This window comes from Alligator mississippiensis, chromosome 8 (assembly GCF_030867095.1).
Source record: "Alligator mississippiensis isolate rAllMis1 chromosome 8, rAllMis1, whole genome shotgun sequence".
NCBI lineage: Eukaryota > Metazoa > Chordata > Crocodylia > Alligatoridae > Alligator > Alligator mississippiensis.
In genome coordinates, this window is record NC_081831.1 from 67,667,481 (window position 1) to 67,681,298 (window position 13,818).

General features: G+C 40.5%; 1 protein-coding gene across 5 annotated transcripts in view; it reads left to right on the forward strand.

The window, feature by feature from the left end:
- The window catches only part of AMMECR1 (AMMECR nuclear protein 1), a 123,329-nt gene that overhangs the window by 9,056 nt on the left and 100,455 nt on the right, over positions 1 to 13,818 (forward strand). The window lies entirely within an intron of this gene.

Consider the following 13,818-nt stretch of genomic DNA (forward strand, 5'->3'; position numbering starts at 1 on the left):
AAGAATTGAACTCTTATTTCTCTATAATCAAAAAAGCAAGTGACAACTAAGAGCTGGCATTTTCTGAGGGGACCTTGGGTCAAACAGGGTGCCTTGAGTCTAACAAGGTTGAGAACCACTGATCTAGATGTTCTTCCTTTTTGCATCTCCTCTACCTTGGGTACTGTATTAATATTTGGTTGTATTACCTTGTGGAGTTTTCTATTTCAGAAGAAATAGAATTAATTAGTCTTATCTAAGGTCTTGCCTTAATTGTGGTTTTTATTAAGGTCACAGAATCCATGAAACAATGGATATTTCTGCAAATTTCTATAAATTTTATTAAATTTATGATACTGTAGTTTGAACATGTACTTTTCAACCTTTTTATCTTTGAAAAGAGGATATTTACATTGGTGCTTAACACTGAATCATTTCACATCGGCGTATGGGTGGTAGTCATTAAATAAGTGGTTTACATTTTATAGTAACATTTAATCTCTTGAAAATCAGCTCTTCATACTCAACTTGGAAGAGTCCAGTTGTAAAGGCCTGTCAAATGTGTGCTAAGAATCTGTAGCTTAAAATAATAGGATATTTTTTCACTGGTAAATTGTTCATTAAGTTCCAGCATTTCACTTTACATTGATATACAAAAGACTAAGGGAAGTAAAACTGGATGCAGCAATCACTTGACACACATTAGTGAGGTAAAATGAGCATAACTTTATCTAATCAACTTATCTTCACAAAAAGATTCAAAAACTCCTTTCCTGTATAGTGATTTCCTGAGATCAAAAAGTTGTCCCTCCCACAGCTGTCAGTACTCCATCTCTATAATTGCATATGGCATCCTTTGTGCTACCACTGCTTATTCTCACTCTTTGGCTCACCCCATGCATCTTGTACTTTGGCCTATTGATATGTCTATTTACATGACGACAGACAGTGCCTTAGTTTTCCTGGCATTTGTTAACCTTCAGGGGAAAAATGCTGGTTGAGGCTGCATGGGTGTTCCCTCACATATAATAATATTGGCTCATATAGTCAATATTATATTTAAAAGGCCAGGTTCTAGAATTGCCCTGGCTTCCACAAGTTGTCCTGATTAGCCTTGTTGCTGCCTGAGGTAAGGAGACAAGGTCACTGGGAGGACAATTATGTTTTTATATCCTGTGACTGTCTTGTCCTCTTCTGGATTATGAGGAACCATTTTTTCTCTCTCCTGATCTCACAGAATAACTAATTTATGGTCCCTTTTTCTCTCCCTCTGCCGTCCCCCCCCCCCCCCCTTTTTTTTTTTTTAAGTGTTCCTGGCAGGGTTATGTCTAGGAATCTGAGGATTGTAAAATTTAAGAAATAAAACATAGCACTTTTACTCATCCTTGTGTCTCTCCCAGCAGAGGTGGGTTGTCCCTCCTCTCTACTCTACCACCTAACAGATTTGTAGCATTGTTTTCTCTATATCAGATTCAGAGGAGGAAGAAGGCCCAGGGTTTCCATTGCAGCCTTCTTATTAGAAACAAGGTTGTCTTTGCTCATTATCCTATATTAAAAAAGTTAGTGGTCTAATTCAGGTAGAACTTGTCTTCACGTGTTCCTGGAGAAAATTAGATGCCAGATTTTAGTTTCAAAAAAAGTTTCAAAGTTGTTTTTTTATTGTAGGCAAGTGTCAAGACGCTTGGGAAGTCAGCAAGACTTATGTGATGATCAGTGTAAAAGGAGTAACATTTCTGTTTTCACCAGTTTTAAGTAGATTAACTTGTGAATTCAATTATACAGTAAATATTAGCTTCTGTCTGTTTCATCCCATTTTGGAGGCTTTCAGTCCAATAATCCCAAGTGCTGTTACTATTTTTAAAAAGTAACAATCACTTTAAAACTTGGCAAAAAAGCACCCCTTGTATCTTAGCCACTGTACTGCCCCAGTGTCCTGCAAAGTATCAGATAACGTGGATGGAGAACTAGTCAGAAAATGAGGTTGCAGAAGTGGATCAACTTTTTGTGATCTTGGTCTCTGTACTGAGAGTATTGGAAATGGAGGAAGGGACGGTGTGGGAAACCAGAAAGCCTGCCAGGTGGGAATAGTTGAGGCTTGTAGTCAGAAGAGAAAAGAGGAAAGTACAGCTCTTCCTGGAAGCTGCTTCCTAAAGTATGTGGTCTAATGAGCGTGGTAAGGGTGGAGCTTTATTTGGCTTTAGTCCAAGGTAGGCCTAAGGTAAGGGTAGATAGGTAGTATTTTTCAATATTATACTCCCCCAGTCAGCACCACTGTGGGCCATGCACTGAAAAACTGAATGGAAAATATGTTATTGAACCAGATCTATTAATACAGTGACAAAACCTGAAGTTCTTAAGAATCAATGATCTTAATAATTAGAACACAGGACAATAATTTAGGTTTGTGATGAACACTTGGAATACAAGGGCAATTCTAGTCAACCTCAAAGATGTAGTGAAAATAGGTGACAAAAATTAATATATTTATGTTCTTCAATACTCTAAGTGCATGTGAAACTTTCTTTTCCTTAATTTGGGGAAAAGACAGGTAAAAGACAGATATGATAAAGAAGTTATAAAAGAAGAATGCAATTTACCCTTTCTTCCGCAGCTATTTTGAGGTCAATAATACATCAGGATTCAAAAAAGGCTCGTGCTTTCATATGTGCCCCTGACTGTTGTGGTCCACTCAGTTTTTAGCATTAAGCCTGACTGCTACCTCTTATCTTACTGGTGGCTTCTTTTTAAAATGAAAATTTGAGCTAAGCAGTGCATTTTTTAGGAGCATGAGAAATCAGTGCTTCATGACATTTCCTGGTGGCTGGAGGAATTTAAAGAGTTAAGAGGTGTTAAGTTTTCACTTCCATAATATAAATGGTTAGAGTATACCTACTTGAAGCTGGCTTCTTACCCTATGCCGTATTGTTACACATTATTTTGATTTCATTAATGTCAAAGATGCTCAGTAGCAGATGGGCACTCTTATTTGCCATGAAAGCAAAAAAATAGCATAGAGAATATTCATGCTATTTATAAGGTGAATACATTTGCTTTTTTCTACTTTAAGGCATGAACAAGTAAATCACTGACTAAGATTAGGATACAACTCCCGTATCACCCTCCCTACCCCATCCTCTGTATATATGGTAATTTGGATAGTCTGTAATTGTCCACGGCATGGGTGTCTTGTATTTTCTTCAGATACCTCTTATACGCAGCAATTCCAGAGAGGGCAGTAAATTATATAGGCCCCCAGTCTGATTTCTTATTTGTAATCCTTATATACAGGCCCACTACCAATAAAAACTTTTAATCATTTTATTTTGTAGGAGAAAGTGCTAAATTATTAGGAAAAGTTTAGTTCCAAGCTCATTGTGCTCTCCATTATTTTGCAGGATGTTTAAAATCAAAAGTCTGTCCCAAAGTCAGAGATGTGCTTTTTCCCCGTTTTTTCTTTTCAAAAGCGTTTGTCTTTTGAGTGTCTAGATGGCAGACACTCTTCCAGTGGATAGGCTGCATAAATAGAACTTGCATCCTGGACTATTATAAAAGAGAACACAGCCTTAAACTCTCCTTTTATGTAGGAGTTCCTGATGATTTGAGGCTCCAGTAGAAATTACAGTAAGAGGAAGGCCAGAGTGATCTCCAAAACATTCTTGGCTCAAATGCATAAGTCTTTAGAGCAGCCTAATACCTCTTGGAAGGATCTGTTGTTGGAGGAATCAGCAGTTTTCAAACCATTCCAGAGATGGAGCCTTTTTTGGATCAAATAGAAAATCAGATTTGTCTGAGAGTCACGTTATCAGGCACTTATGCAGTTGATATTTTTTGACCTTTGCATCCTCCTAGGAATGGGGCTTCCATAGATCTTGACTCTTCAGGTTGCTCCTGTTGACTAGGGGAGGCAGTATCATTAGAGTTGCATCATTCAGCCCGGGGAAATTTGGATTCTGTTTTCAGCTGTCACTGGTCTGCTGGGTGACCCTAAGCGAGTCATGTCACTACTTTGTGTCTGAGTTCCTCCATTTGTAATATGTTGTAATATGACTGATGAAAAGTCCTCTGTAATAAGAGGCAGACAAGGTTCCTTGGGTGAATTTGATATCTTTTATTAGACCAACCCAAATGGTTGGAGAATAGTTATTAAGCAAGCTTTCGGGTTCAAAAACCCTTTGTCAGGCTAAGGAAGCTGCAGCAGTTGGTGTGTGCTCTTCCTGGATGGAATGAAAATAAGATCTGTAATAAGATTATTCTTACCTATGACCAAAATCCTTTGAAGAGGCAAGCCAGAGAATTGTTCAGACTCAACTCAGACCGATTTAAACTGAAGTAGTAGATTTGGTGCATATGGTTTTTAGAGTCATTGTTTTCTTGGATCTGAAATGAGTCACTGCTATATCTATAGTAGGTCAGATCCATCAATGAGTATTCTTCCTTGTTTACTAGCAACAGCTATAAACTTCTCAGTGGAAAATCTTTATATCCCTGTGGGCAATAGTCATAGCATCCTCCTTTGCCTGCTTCTTAAATCCTTTCTGTGGGAGTGGATGATCTGTTATCAAGTATGCTGTCAGATAAGACTAAAGCACCATCTTCCACAAAAGCAACCTTAACTTTTTAGGACATATTAGTCCATAGGATGACTTCCTAGAAAAAAGTAGCTAATGGTCTTTTAATTCCCGGGCTGGCATGATAGCTTTAAACCAGTGATTCTCAACAAGGATGATGTGGCAAGCATATACATATAATAAACTCAGAGATTTCAAATAGGAGTCTCTAGTTTCAAAACCATTTTGGCCTGTTGTAGTCTTCCTGAGTTCTTTGCAGCAAAAGAATTGCTCTATTTTTCCATAGTCAAAAAAGAGTGAAATCTAAGAGCTGGTATTTTCTGAGTGGTGCTCTGAGTCTAGAAAGGTTGAGAACTGTTGCTTTAAACCAGGGGTGTCCAACCTTTTTGAATGCGGGGTCGGATCATGAACTTTTTATCACCCAGTGGACCGGCGAGCCATATTCAAAGACCTCACAGGAAACGGTATCACATCACCTCCCCCCCCCCCCCAAAAAAAAACCCCCAAAAAACAAAAGTACAGTGTTTACTTTTGTTTCCCGTTGCAGCACCTTGGGCCTCAGAAACCTGCTTGGAGGGCTGCATGGCGGCCCGCGGGCTGTATGTTGGACAAGCCTGCTTTAAACTAAGAAAAAACAGCAAAAGTTGGGTAATTGTCATGCCAAGTTTAGTGCACAAATAGGGAAATAATCATGCAGTAATGGAAAAAGGAACCTCAGAAGGATAAAGGGCAGAGTTATTAGCATTGAGAGCAGTCAGGTGGTCAATACAGCTAATGAAAAGACAACCTCATCTGGCTAGGGAACTGAGTTTTTTGTCAGTAAGAAGCAACTGAAATGTTTGTAGACTAATGCAAGGTGTTTGAGTAATAATACTGGGGACACAGAGGAATAATAGTCACAGCTGGATCATAGGTGTAAGGATATATGCTGTGAGAGAAGGAGAGAAATAAATGTGCTGGGATAGTATTGAACTGCTACTGTTCTATTCATACTATCCCTCTTTTCCCTTAAAACAGATTTAAGTCAAAATCATTTGGGGGAAGTTCTGGAATTTGCAGTAGGCCTCGTGGGGTTCACTTGGATATGGATAGAAATATCTGTAATATTACAGAAAAGTTCTTCATAGAGCTGTTGTTTTGGGAGATTGTAACTCCCTAGATACAGATGGGCATAGGTACTACTGATGGTAGGGCACAGATGTTTCTTGATATAATACTCCATGGTTTTCTATGTCAAGTAGTAATTGAACCAAGAAGAAATTATCCTAGTTTAGGGGTTAGTTTTGTTAGCCTGAAGTCAGGCAGAATATAGGGGAGGAAGGCACATTACGAACTGGCTGGTTCAGAGAGGCAGGAGCTCTTATTGGCAACAGTCTGTTTTTTCAGATCCTAGGAATGGTCTGGCAGAAGGAAAATATTTTATTACTTCCCTCCAGCCCCTCCTGGAAATTGGTGACCATCTCAAGCTAGCTTTGGTGTGGGGTGAGGGACAGGCCTGTCCTGGCTTACATGTAGCCTTCCAGCCTCAAATAATATTTCTCCAGCAACAGACTACCCTAACTCCTATTCCCACTAAACCACCACTTGCTGTGAACCCCAGTGCCAGTTGTGCCACCTAGATCAACATGGACCAAATCATCACTGGACAGAACAATACAAATTATAACATCTGGGATTCATGTATTTGTTCCTCCACCAATGCCATATATGCCATCACTTGCTTATAGTGCCACTCTGCTGTCTAAATTGGCCTGATGGGGAAAGCCCTGCATAAAAGAGTGAATGCCAATTTGACATCAGTTCCAGAATCACACTGTAGTGGAACAGTTTAACGTCTCTGGACAGTCCAACACTGACCTCCAAGTAGCTGTCCTTAAATTAAAAAAAACCTTTAAAAGCCATCTGAAACAAGAAATCACCACAGGCTGGGTTGTATTAATGTTGGTTCCAACAGGAACTATAGGGTATTTACACATGTGCTCTGGGGGGAGGGGGGGGGAAGAGAGAGAGTTGGGGTGGGGGCTCTTTAAATAAAGCAGCTCTGAGAGCCACTCTAATTAAAGCCACTGGAGCATGTCATGTGTCAGCATTCCTGTGCTTGAAAATGGCAGGGGCGAGGGGTGTGTTAACTAAAGCTCATTTGCCAAGTTGTAGTTAAAGTGCCCCCACCCCTGCCACTTTTAAGTGCGATGACACTGATACATGAGACACTGGAATCTGCTGGAGTGTGGTAATTACTGCCCATGGTAAACACCATGCTCCAGCACACTCGATTAATCAAGCCTGCTCATGTATAGGAGCCCACAGAGTCTTGTCCCATAACCTGAACTATCATGCCAGTGTCCCTGCAGATATTAACTGCCTTGTTCATCTTTATTAATTTAATCAGTCCACTTATTACCTTCCTTAGTAATGTCCTTTCCTCTTGACTCTTTCCCTTCTGTGTACAATTTTTTCTTTCTACTGTTCCTAGCATCTGATAAAGTAGATAATGAAAGTTCAAGCCTCTGGCTGAATAACTCTCTAATGCAGTGGTCCCCAGCCTTTTTCCCCAGTGGTCTAGATGGGTAGTGCCTAGTCTGTCATCGGGCCAGATGTGGCTGTTGGCCCCAATCTGGTACCTGGGACAGATGCCCTTGGGACCCCATCCATCTGCATGAGGAGAGGGGGGTGTGGCTCAGTCCCAGCCCAGGCATGGAGGAGAAGGTGGGGGTGACCTTATCCAGCCACGTGAGGAAAGGCAGCGTGGCCCAGCCCCAACCTATCTGTGTGGGGAAGAGGCAGCGTGAGCCAGCCCCAGTCTGGCTGTGCGAAGGAAGGGGGTGTGGTAATTTGGGATTGGGGGATGGTGGCAGTATTAATGGCCACTGCTCCCCTGCGGCTACCTGTGGGAGCTCACATTTGGCCTGTGGGCTGGAGGTTGTGTCCCTGCTCTGACATAGCACTCTACCCTACCTTCTGCTTAGTTCAGGTTTATTTTGTAAGGTATCAAGGATACTGCAGAAGAGCTGGACATAAAATGTAGCTTGTGATCACTCAATCCAAGGTGATTCCATTTAAACAAAGAGGCATTGTCAAAACAGAGTAATCAGAATATCATACAGGAAGAACTGAATGACCTTAACAACTGGAATAATAACAGGATGAAATGTAAATACCACAGTTTAATGTTATGCACTTAGAATAATAACAGGTATAAGATGAGCTCATCAGTTGGGAAGGACCAAGGAGAGAGAGCCCTGGGCATGTTAATCACTTTGTGATAGACTATGAATCTTTGATGTGATGCATCCTTGAAAATGGCAAGTGATTTATGAGTTATCATATCACCAGAAGAAATGTGGAAGGCTCTGTACAAAGTTCTGACTGAGATATCATCTAGGATACTGTGTATAGTTCTGGATTCTCTTTAGCAAGGAAGGTGAATTCAGACTGTAACAGGTACAGAGAAATGCTACTAGAATGGCTGACGAGAGCTTATCTTGCTAAAATGAGACTGAAAGAATTTGGCTTATTTAGCACAGCAAACCAAAAGACTGAGAGGGGATGATTGCTTCCTATAAATATATCTCAGGATGGGAAAACAGCTATTTTAAGCTGAAGGACAATGTTGGCACTGGGACAAATGTGTGTAAACTGGTCATGAATAAATTTTTGATTTAGGCAGGAAACTAGAAAAAAAGTTTCTAATAATTAGGAAGGTGAGGATTTGAAACAGCCTTCTAAGAGGCTTTGTGGGAGGTGAGAAATTTAACTGCTCTTAAAATGGAGCATGATCAGTTTATGAAGAAATTATATGATCCACGTGCTTATGGTAGCTGGAAGACTGGACTTAACAACCCAGGGGGTCCCTTTGAGTCATAGGTTTCTCTGGGAAAAAGGGTTTTATTTTACTTTTGTTTGTTTTAAATCCCAGCTCTTCAAATGGCTTCTTGCATGGCAGCAGTGAGGAAATGTTAGTGCCTGGGGATAAGAAGCCAACAATTTTGCTTGTTTGGAAAGGATACACGTTTAACTTTGCCTTTGGGAACCTCAAATGATCAGCCTGTTAAGGGCAAGGTGCAGCTTTTCTTTGCAGCCTGTTACCATGAGTTTCTGTTACCATAAGTTTATTATGAGTTAATTAAAAAATGAGGGTTTTTTTAATGCTGCTTAAGAAGTTTCCATTATATTGGTTAATATGCAGGTGTGTTATGGTTTTGTCCTTGACCATAGTAGTAATAGTCTGTTGACATTCCAGACTTACAGTCTTCAAGTCTATGGATAAAAGCAGAGATGATTGGACTCTGAATCTTAAAATGGGAATGAATTTCTGTAGGTCTAAAGCTGATTAATTTTAGAGACAGATTAGGCAAACAGAGAAAACGGTATTTGACACAGAGATCAGTAGAGTTTACTTGTGGAAAGAAATTGTTCTGTTATTGGGGAGATCAATATTAATCACCTTCTACAGGGTGCTTCCAGCAGAGAGGGGTATGTCAGTTAGTAGCATGGCTTTGCAGAGGCATTGTGTTTGAAGAATAAATATTGTTCTTGTAACCTGACATAATTTGTCCCATACTATAATTTTATAAGTGTATCTTGACTTGGTTATTAAGATGTTTGCAGTACAGACTTACTGGTTTAATTCAAGGGGAGGGTTGCCAGGAAAAATGAGTGGGGGAAACAGCGGTTCAAGATGGGTCACTTTTGGCAGACATTTAAGGATTCATAAGAGTCCATTTCCAAAATATTACTTTTGAAGATTCTACTTCCTGGCTCCAGCCAATTTACAAAACTGGTTTTGATGAGTAAAACTGAAACATGGGAACTTGCAAAGCCAAAGCAACACTGGCAGTTTTAAAGTTGACTCTCAAGGGAGGGGGTATTATTCAGGGGAGCTAGACTGACACAGATCTCACTGGGTTGTCAGAAGACATTAGGCCTGTCTAGCTTATTTCTAGGGGACACCAGTTTGGGTAAGGTTAAATGTGCCCGTTGACGATTTTTTTAAAAAAATTAATTCTCTTCCCTTGCCCAATGCTTTTTTCTCCCCACTATTAAAATAAACAGCATTTATGTTTTTAAGAAGGCTACTTTGTCTCACATTCTTGACAGGAAAAACAACAGGTGCCAAATCTAGTGAGACCTGCTAGGCAAGCATGATTGAAATGCAGGACACTCTTGATATAAGAGTAGGGGAATTGTGGGATTTTATCATGGGATGGGTAAAAGTGTGAGTCCTGTCACCTGAGCAAGGGTACTCAGATCAGAAAGCAACTTTTAAAACTATGGTAATATCTTTAATAGGACCAATCTCTGTAATAGAAATTACAGTTTTGGTGATCCATTAAATGGAGTTCTGATATTGCAGTTTTACATGTCTTTAAATTTAGTTGATAGCAAGTTGACAGTTGAGGTTGCTGAGTCTTGTGTGTTCTGGGATGAAGATTTAACTTTGTGGTTTGGCCTTTAGAAACTCCATTGACTAATTGATCCACAAATGATGTATAAGCAAAATAATCTCGCCCTCTGTGTCAGTGGTCAGTGGTTTGTTCCGCAGGCTAAGCTTTATTTTGCAGTTGCTTTCAAATGTGACAGTTGAATTTTGATTTGGAATTGTTTGGGATTTGTGTATGGATTATAATTGCGTTACTTTTTTAATTGTATACAAAATGACTGCTCTTACCCTCTGTGAAATTACTAGTTTTGTTAATTTTTTTGTTACAGACCTATTGCAGACCTGTTACAGACCTATTAAAAGAATTGTATCACTACTGGTGGAGTATACCTTGTTTCCACATGGTATAGCTGAGGAAGTTCAATAATTTATCATTTATAAAATATATTGTACATTTAATTTTCAGGATAAAGTTCTTGATTCCTTCTAGTTACTGTACAGCTCATTAGCTACATAGAAAATACTGCTTCTGTAGACCACAGACCACATCAGTGGTAATGCATGGAGCTTAATATGCAGACTTAGTGTTTTACAAGGTTTCCAGGATAATAAATTTGTCAATCTAATTTTGACAGTATTTAAAGACATCTTATTGAAGATTTCATGTAAACACGTGAAGTTTTATAGCCAGAAGATTTTGTCTTCCTTACTTTTTGCTTGTGTTTATGAAATCTGAGAGAGAGTGATTTTTTAGAAGGAATTCTTGAAACTTTGTTGTGGATGCATTTTTCTCTCTCTCTCTCTTCCTCTCTCTGTTAATGCAGATTAATGCCATATATTTCTAAAACTCTTTGACAAAATGTAAGACTGTAAATAGCTGCCTGTCTGATGCAATGTACTATATCCTATAAGCCTTAGTATTCTTGTGGGAGTTAGTATTGTTAGGAGTCTTGGGGGAGTTAGCATGGGGTGGGTCTGACATGTTGCTGGCAGATCCTGATAGTTGGTATTTGTACAGGAGGTCAGATAGCACTCTTTCCATTTCTGAGGCCCTTCCCCTTGTAACTAGATATTTGATACTAAACTGGCCACTATTCAAATCTGTAGCAGTAAAGAATATTTTTAAGGAAAATTCTGGTATTTGTTGTGTTTTATAATCACTAGTACATGTAGAGTTGCTTCCTTTTTTTTTAAGCAGTCGTTTATGAATTAAATGAACTTCAGAACTGGTAATTGCTGACAGATCTGGAAATGTTAATATAAAAACATCAGAAAGGAACTAATTAGGGAACTTCTTGTTTTAAATCACGGGTTTGACTTAAGAGGACAGCTTAAAGATGCTACCTATAATGTCGAAGTAATATGCTCGTTAATATCAATTGACTAAATACCTTCAGTATTATGCTCTGTCTATAAGCCACTAGATCATTGCTCCACAGGGTGCATTTTATTTCTGAGTACCATTACAAGAATGGTACAGCCTACATTGATTTAACATTATTTCTAATGATTTATACGATTTAATTTATTAGAAAATCTAAGGCTTTAAGTAAGTTCTCATTCAAGGGGCAAATAAAAAATGTAATGAGGTTTATTTTTAAAACAAGTTCTGCATCATTATCTAGAATATACTGGATTTTAAGGGAAAACATGATGCGTTCTTATGGCAGTGGAAACATTGACATGTAACCATAAATTGTCAGAACAGTTATAACTAAAATGTGTGTCTCTTGAGAACAGATACCTATGACTGAATGAGAGGAGAGGGAACTGAGTTTTAAGGCTTTAGTAAATATTTTCTGGATTCATTGTAGTGAAAGAATTTTCAAGCAGTAAGTGAGGAAGGAGGTGGAACCGGCAGCTGGAACTTTTGTCTGGTCTAATCTCTGCTGTACTGCCCACTTGTGTGTGTGTATGTGTTTTACAGTGATGCAGTTCTCAAGAGCTGCTATATTTGATTGAATTTATATTCTGAAAATTATTTTTTTTCAGGGCTAAATCTGGCACATGGGCTAGGAACAGACGTTCAAAAAGCCTGAATCTGAATTGATTCAATCTTTGCAAGTTAGTCTAACCTGACTAGCCTGAATCAGTTTGTAACTGTACAGACATCCCAGAAATGCAGGCGCATGCCTGCAGTGGCTCAGGCTAGACACTGCAGAGCATTAGAGCAGCCCTCCTTCCCCTTCGACAGTCCTGAGCTGAGAGGGGGTGTAGCCAGGCCCTGGCAGGATGCTCTGATTAGGAAGGGGCCCTCCCCCCACTTCTTACCAGCCCAACAGGCAGTGTTTATCATCCCTAACTCAGTGTTTATCACTCCATTAAGAAAACAACAGAGGGTTACCAGCTACCTGTTGATTCTGCCTTTGTCATATCTGCCACAGCACAGACCATAGCTATCATGTGGTCTGCTAGCTAATGCTGAGAGGCGTCTGTGTAAGGCAGAGGGGTGTGGGGGAGCAAGGGGAACCCAGGCAGATGCCTGCAGTCTCTGCCAAGCTGCAGTCAGGGAGCAGAGGGGAGGGGCCAGCTCTGCTGTGGAGCAGAGAACCCCGTCCAGCCCAGAGAACATGCAGGGATGCTGGGGGAGTCTGGTTTAACTTAAACCTGCAAGGGGTCTGGTACAGATATTGCATAAACCAGTTTGACCCAAATCAATTAAGTCTGATACTACATTCAACCACGTTTATCTCAAACTGGTTTCAGTCATTTTCAAACTGGTTTATGTGGACTGAACATCTGTTCTTTTACAGGTTTAAACCAGTTTCTGATCACTTAAACCAGTTTATGTGTACTGTTTGTCCCTAGTCATGTTGTTTAACTAAGCTAGCCCTTTCCAACATGTTTTTCCTAAGACTTTTATCCAGAAAAATAACATAAATTCCAGGGAATTGCCTAAAAGTGTTTAAAATAGCTTTGTTCTGGTCATATTCTTCAATCCATAAATGCTTATTTCAGCCATACAGCTTCTGGATGGGACTTATTTGGGCATGTTTTCCTGTTCTGCCCTTTATTCTACATGCTGAATAGTCATAGTCTCAAAATTTATCCTTTATTGGGAATAAGTTTTTAAAGCTGATTGTAGCAGGGCACTAGGGTGCCTGCTACTAGGAGAGCCAGGATAACCCTTCAGGTGCCGGTTACTGCGGCAACCAAAGGGAACTAATGGCTCACACCTGCCTAGCCAGCTGACAAGAAGGGGCAGGGCCTGGCTCCTATAAAAAACACAGGCAGGAGGCAGTTCCTGACCAGCAGCTAAGGAAGAAGGAGCTCCCTGCCAGAAAAGAGAATCCAAGCCGGGGTGCCAGATCAGCGTTGGTCACCACGGTGGGATAGAGAACCCTGGTAGGCCTGAGTGTAGTCTGGCTGGAGGCTTATGTTTGCATTGTAGCCCAGGGGCTTGTGTTTATGTTACTGTTTGTTAGACCGGTGGTTTGGATGAGGCTATTAGGGGTTGGAGGAGGCCTCATAGGGGACTCACAGTAGAGTGGGGACCCCAGCACCAGGGAGGGCGCAGCATTCGGGGTACATAGACCCCAGCCCCAGAGAGGGGCAGTTGAGAAGGCCCCGAGAGACAGGGCAGCGTACTGCGAAGGCCCCGAGAGACAGGGCAGCGTAAACTCGAGAGAAGGGCATGGAAAGAGAGAGAGAGAGAGAGACAGAATTGCGGAGAGCCCGAGTGCCATAGAGGGCGTGAAGACGGAGAGAGGGATAGAACAATGTCCATTACATCTGCGAGGCTTGGGGTGTAGTATTGGGCTGGTAGGTGCCATGGGTAGCCCATAAGGCTTGGGTGCATTGGACACCCATGACAGGAGAACCATGGCCAAGAGGACAGAAGGTAGCCTCCCTATAAAATATATCAAATCAAAGACGTGGGGTGCAAGATGG